A 6,644-nucleotide genomic window follows, 5' to 3' on the forward strand; every position below is an offset into this window, starting at 1 on the left:
TTCACCCCATTTATGTCTAGTTGTGAATTTTTAAAGATTTTCCTCTGGTAAATACCTGATGGGTTTGTTCAACTAACGCATGTCCCTGGACTGGTAAATGTTAAACTGATCTCAATCACTCCCTTTGGTAAGATATATTATACTAATCATAAGTTTTGTTAAGGCTGATGCTGCCCAGATGTGATTAAAACTGATACAACATGGAAACAGTAGGAATCTTAAATTGGGAAATACTTTGAACCAAATCAGGAGGTAATAAAATCAGAGTAATAAACAAAAGTGCTCAAGGTCAAGGCTCAGTGCACATATACAGTTCTTGGAACAGCTCAAGTATAACAGAAAAAATGTGGTTATCTACAATTCAGTCAGCTTGTGCTGGGATAAGCTGCAGGCAATTTTTCAAATAATGTCAAAATGGCTATTTCATTCAGGTACTCAGGGTTGGTGGCAAATAGGTATGGGTACTGTAATAGTCACATGGTATGAGGGTAAATGGTTTATAAAAAAAGGAATAAAGAAGACAGAGGACTGGCATGACATGTGCAATGTTGATCAAATAAGTACATAAACATGAAATGAAAAGTCAGTATAGTTGCCACAAATTAGGACTATTTGGCTGAGTAATATGTAGGGATCATGGCATAACACTTCAGGACTCAGGTACACAGGTAAAACACCTGATCAGTAAGTTATTTCCAACACCCCAACAAATGGTAATTGACTTTCTATCAATCTACAATATCCATCACCATCTTTATAACATCTTGGCAGAAAGTCCAAAAATAAGTCTCGTGTAATTAACAAGTGATGAATATTAATGAGCATGAGAAATTAACTCAAAATGAGAGACCACATAAAATGGAAATTCTGCAACATACAATGATGCGTTCCTACTAGTGGCCTGGCAAGACAGATAGCAAAGGGAATCATCTCCTTACCATCCATTTTCAGAAACTCATCAATGTGCTCACTTATATCTGTAAGTGCAGCCCTTAGGAACTGACATAGGTTTCTGGGCTGACCCTATAACCTCTTATTAATTTCAACTGCATTTCTTCCACCTTTTCACGTAAGATCTGAAATCAAGTGACGCTCTCCTATAACTTTCAGCTGGGCATAGAAACACTCCCACACTAATACAACACAGACAACAGTCCAAAGTTTCTTCCCCAGAGAGATCTATGAGAGGGCCCAAAGACCAACTACTATAGGGATGTTTGCTTGTGGTCAGTAAAATTCAAGACAACAGTTATTATCATTACTATGATCAGGGCTGCCTTAGGAGGTGCAAGCCCTAATTAGGAACAATTTTGGTTGGCCTCAGGTTCCTAGCCAACCTGCACCAAGGAATGTATAATCATAATAAGTTTATTACAGACTTCGTATCTCTGTGGTAGATTGGAAAGCAATAAAATTGTATGTTTAAGAAATGTATGCACATTAATAGACCAAACAGATGTAAGCTGCATTTTATTATAAAAATGACAAGCCAAGAGTAGATTACACCCTAGTGCAGGGTCCCCTTAAGTGTGTGGCCCAATTAGGAGCAACTGGTCCAATTGGCTAAAGGCCAGCCCCGACTATGATGGACTTGAAACATTATGTAAATTACAGCCATACATTAAATGTATGTTTAAATAAACATTCCTTTTTTCTTTTTTTTTTAAGTATTCCACACACTGCTAAATGGTGCATTGTTACAATTCTTGAATGCTAATTCAGTAATCTGAGTTCAAGTACTGCACAAAAAAAAAAAAAAAAAGAGCAGCACGGCTGCACTGCAAGCCGGCTTTCTAACTCTGGTGGGCAAGAAAACTGGAGTGTGTAAGGTCACAGCATTACCTGTATATCAGTCTATATATGAATTCTGAGCTCTTATCTGGGTAAGTCACAAATCAAACACATGATCCAAGGCCATGGTGAATCACACACACATACACACAAGACCATAATGAATTACACACACATACACAAGACCATGGTGAATCACACACACACACACACACACGCAGTGGTAGCAATCATGGCTGCCACTATGGCAGTCTGGGTTCGAATCTCACCCAGGGATGAAATAATTTCAGTATTGCTGCACTGCGAGTCATTACTCCAAGTGTGTTTGTGTGCATGTAAGGCCACAGCATTACCCATATATCAGTCATATATGAGCTCAGAGCTCTCTTCCAGGAGGGAAATAGCTGTTGATCATGAGTCCAACACGTGATCCAAGACTATGGTGGTGAATTACACACATGCACAAGGATCAGTATTGGCTCCAATAATGTTTGCTATCTATGTGAATGACATGGACAAAGGTGTGGAATGTTACATGAACTTCTTTGCAGATGATGCAAAATTGTTAAAGAAAGTGAGTACTGAAACAGACTGTGACTCATTACAGAGAGATCTGAACAGGGTTTGGGAATGGAGTCAGAAGTGGAAAGTGGACTTGAACATAAAGAAATGTAGCATATTGGAATTTGGAAAAAGTAAAAAAAAAAAAAAAGGATATCAGGACAATATAAAATTTGTGAAAGAGAAGTAACGAAAGTGCAGAGAAATCTGAACAGGGTTTGGGAATGAAGTCAGAATTGGGAAGTAGACTTCAACATAAAGAATTTGGAAAAAAGTAAAGAAAAAAAAAGATATCAGGACGATATAAAATTAGTGAAAAAGAAGTAACGCAAGTGGGAAAAGGACCCTAGGAGTAATTCTTAACACACATCACCAGACAAGCATATAAACAAAATAGTCAGAAAAACCTTCAATTTACTAAGATCAATAAAGGTGGCCTTTGACTACTTGGATGAGGTAATGGTAAAGAAAATATTAGTCACAATGATAAGACCAAGATTGGAGTATGCTGGAACAATATGGACACCCAGCCAAAAAAAAAAAAAAAAAAAAAAAAAAAAAAAAATATATATATATAAATAAATATATATATATATATATATATATATATATATATATATATATATAAAGAAATTAGAAAGAATCCCAAGAGCAATGACAAAGATGGCACCAACACTTTCTAAATTGACATACAAACAAAGATTGTCCAAACTGGAACTACCAACCCTGGAACAAAGAAGAGAAAGAGAAGATCTACTGGCCATTTACAGAATTATGAAAGGGATGGAAGTCCTTGACAGAGAAGATTTATTAAAGTGGAATAAAAGAAAAACAAGAGGACATGAAAAGAAACTTAAAAAGGATAGTTATAGAAGAGATCTGAAAAAGAATAGTTTCCCACACAGAGTGGTAGATGTTTGGAACAAATTGGATGAGGCAACAGTGTGTGCAAAAACTATACAAGAATTTAAGAACAAACTAGATGTTGAGATACAAGGATGGGTCACTACAAGCATAGCTCCCTTCCCATATAATACAACTAGGTAAATACATTTAGATATTTGTACAGTGGTTCTGAGTTATGTAATGAGGACAGGAAAGAAGAAAGTGACAAGTTCTCTAATTTCTTTCAACACCAAAGAACTGGTGGGAGCTTCGTTTACAATGTGTGCAGTTGGATGATGAATATATATATATATTTATATATATATATATATATATATATATATATATATATATATATATATATATATATATATATATATATATTAGTTCCTTAGGTTTCTCAAACTATGTGGCAAAGGCTGGAGAGAAATAAATCTTCTTTTTCTAATTGTAGATTGTAAGACGTTTGGGCCATGGCTTTTTGGGCCACAGACATTTGGGCCATAGACCACCAACCTAGGATGTTTGGTCCACAGGACCACCTGTGGGGGTCATTTGGGCCATGGAAATTTATTATTTTTAATGTCATTTTGTTTACTTTTATTGCTTTTAGCAACTTTATGCTAAATTTTGTTTGTTTAATGTTTTTTTTTGGGGGGAGGAAACCCAGGGATAGTATCAAACCTCCAAGGCTCATGTTGATCTGCTCAATATGTGTTTAGTATCACCTCCAGGCTTTAGCGTATCTGCCTATAACACCTCCAGTAATAGAATCACACCTCCCAGGCTCATGCTGATCTGCTCAGTATGTGTAAAGACTCACTTCCAGGCACTTATGTGCCTATTACACCTCCGTATCTACTCAACATGTGTTAAGCATATTACACCTTGGAAAGCTATATATATAAACCCGGTCTGTCAGATGTCATATTAGTTTCACTGAGCTACTCAACCATGAGGTCAGCTTAAGGTCATCACATCCAAACGAGGTGGTCAGAAGATCGTTCTTGGTGGCTCCATGTACACCAAGAAGCATGTTGCCAAGTCAGTGGATGAGATCATTTGGCAGTGTCAAGTGCTCATCCTCCCTCAAGTGCCCTTCTACCCTGAGGACCTACAGCTCCCTCGGGGCATAACCACCTTTCTGACACTGTAGGATGCGAAGTGGAGACGGCTCGCCAGCTTATGAGGAGGAAGTCTGCCAGTACCAACGACTGCCCAAACCAGATACTCACCTTCGCCGTTACAGCACTGTCGAAGGAGACCAAGGCACATATGCCTAGTTCCAACACCAGCAAGTGGGTCCTCCATCGCACCAGAGCTGCACACTGGCCTAAGGATCCCCAGTCTTCCCGAGCTGGAAATCACCAGTCACTATGCCTCCCACCTCCACTCTGACAACGGGCCAGAGGCAGATGAGCGGATTATCATCTTCACCTCCCCCACTCATCTGGAGCAACTAGCACCCTGCAATGACTGGTGCACCAGCTCTTCGTCATCCAGAGCCAAGTCAATGGAGTCTACGTCCACCTGGTCTACGCCTTGATGCAACGCAAGACACAGACCAGCTATGAGCAGGTCTTAAGGGTCATAGAGGAGAGTGGCTGTGATCCTCACAGTCATCATCGACTTCGAGAGATCTATGGAACTGGCTCTGCGTGTGGTCTTCGTAGAGGAGATCCAGGTCCGTTTCTGTTTTTACCATCTCAGTCAATCCATCTGGAGGTAGATACAGGGCCTGGGTCTGAAGAACCTCTATTAGTCCGGCGATGAGTTCCGACTCTTCTGTGGACAGGTGGATCCTCTCACCTTCCTGCCCCCAGAGGAGGTCAAGTCAGGCACGGCGCATCTTCGTTAGACCATGCCTGATGAGGCCACGGCCCTTGTGGTTATGGCTAAGGTCTACCTAGGACAGACCACCCGCTCCCAAGGGATCAGTTTGTGTGGGAGGGGAAGAATGTCTGTAAGAAAATTAAAAGATAGTAGTGTATAAAAGAGGGCTATTACCAATAAGCGCTTTTAGCATGGGCGATTAACTAAGGGGCGGTTGATGGTGGTGGCTTGGGAGAAACAGGCAGGGAACTTGGACGTACGTCTCAGGACAACTACGTCATCGCCGGGATGTTACCTCCAGGCCTGGAGTCCTCAAACCCATCCGCCTACGCCACACACCTCCATGTTCCAACCCAGAAGTGGAACATGTTCCAGCCTACTCTCGACAACCAGCCTAGAACCAACAACATCTGTGAGGGCTGGAATAATAAGTTTATCAGCCTGGTGGGACACGCTAAGCCCACCGTGTGGAAACTTATTGAGTGCCTGCAGGCAGAGGCTGCTACTGTGGATAGCATCCTGCTCCAGGAGGCTCGTGAGATTCGTCCTACTAAGCGTGGCAAGGTCTACAAGCTGCAAGGTCACTTCCATAACATTGTGGTCACCTTGAAGGAGGGCAAGAAGACCATTCCAGAGTTCCTTCGTGGCATTAGTCACAACCTTCGGGGTGGACAGCCCAACGTGTAAAATCGATTTCAACCACCTAAACTTAATGTAAAATCTAGTAAAATAGATTACACTCACAAACTTGTATATATGTAAATATGCAAATGTAGTATGGAATAAAAAAAATTCATTATATATATATATATATATTTTTGTCCCACTGTCCAAAAGTCCTATCTGCGTGGCCCAAACATCCGGGGGGGTTGGCCCATGGCCCAAACGTCCGGGGCCCAAACGTCTGTTCACCCTAATTGTACTTCACACATCTCATCAAGAAGTGATCAGTTGGGGCCTCATCTCCACTCGTTTTTTCTTTATTCCTAGTCGCTTACATCATTGTTTAAGTGGTCATTCTGTAAGCATACGATGAGGATTACATGGATTATAAAGAGGATAATATGGCAAAACAAGTTAACTCTCGACACCACGAAAAACAAGAAAAGTGTGCAACAACAAAGGAATCGAATGCAGTCTCATCGGAAGCCATTGCCCATTTCATTGGATTTCGGCCTGAGGTTTCGAGGAATCTTGTTGTTAAGTCCAAGAAGAGGCCAAAGCTGGAACTACTCTGCGGGATTACCTCTCAATATCTGAGGTTTTACCTCGGAAAGTGAATGTCGGTTCACTTGATATCAAAGTATCGACCGACGCAATCCCGTTTCTTAGGACTGAGTTTCGTGATTTAGAGAAGTTTGAAAACAAACCATCATCAATTTTGCTCAGAGAGAACTCAGTCGGGTATAAATGGATAATGATGCTTTGACGGACAAGATTAAACTCAACAGAATGAGGGAAAACAACGCCAAAATTGGGTCAAACGAGGAAAAACTGTTGGAAGATCAAAAAGACTTTTTCTAATCAACAGAAGGAAGTGGTCAGTCTCAAAGAAATCATGGAGGAATAGAAGA

The 6,644-nt window shown here is 40.6% G+C and overlaps 1 protein-coding gene across 15 annotated transcripts in view; it reads right to left on the minus strand.

The window, feature by feature from the left end:
- The window catches only part of Glut1 (Glucose transporter 1), a 490,886-nt gene that overhangs the window by 300,994 nt on the left and 183,248 nt on the right, over positions 1-6,644 (minus strand). The window lies entirely within an intron of this gene.

This window comes from Oratosquilla oratoria, chromosome 1 (assembly GCF_046742065.1).
Source record: "Oratosquilla oratoria isolate Oo_2021 chromosome 1, ASM4674206v1, whole genome shotgun sequence".
NCBI classification, from domain to species: domain Eukaryota; kingdom Metazoa; phylum Arthropoda; class Malacostraca; order Stomatopoda; family Squillidae; genus Oratosquilla; species Oratosquilla oratoria.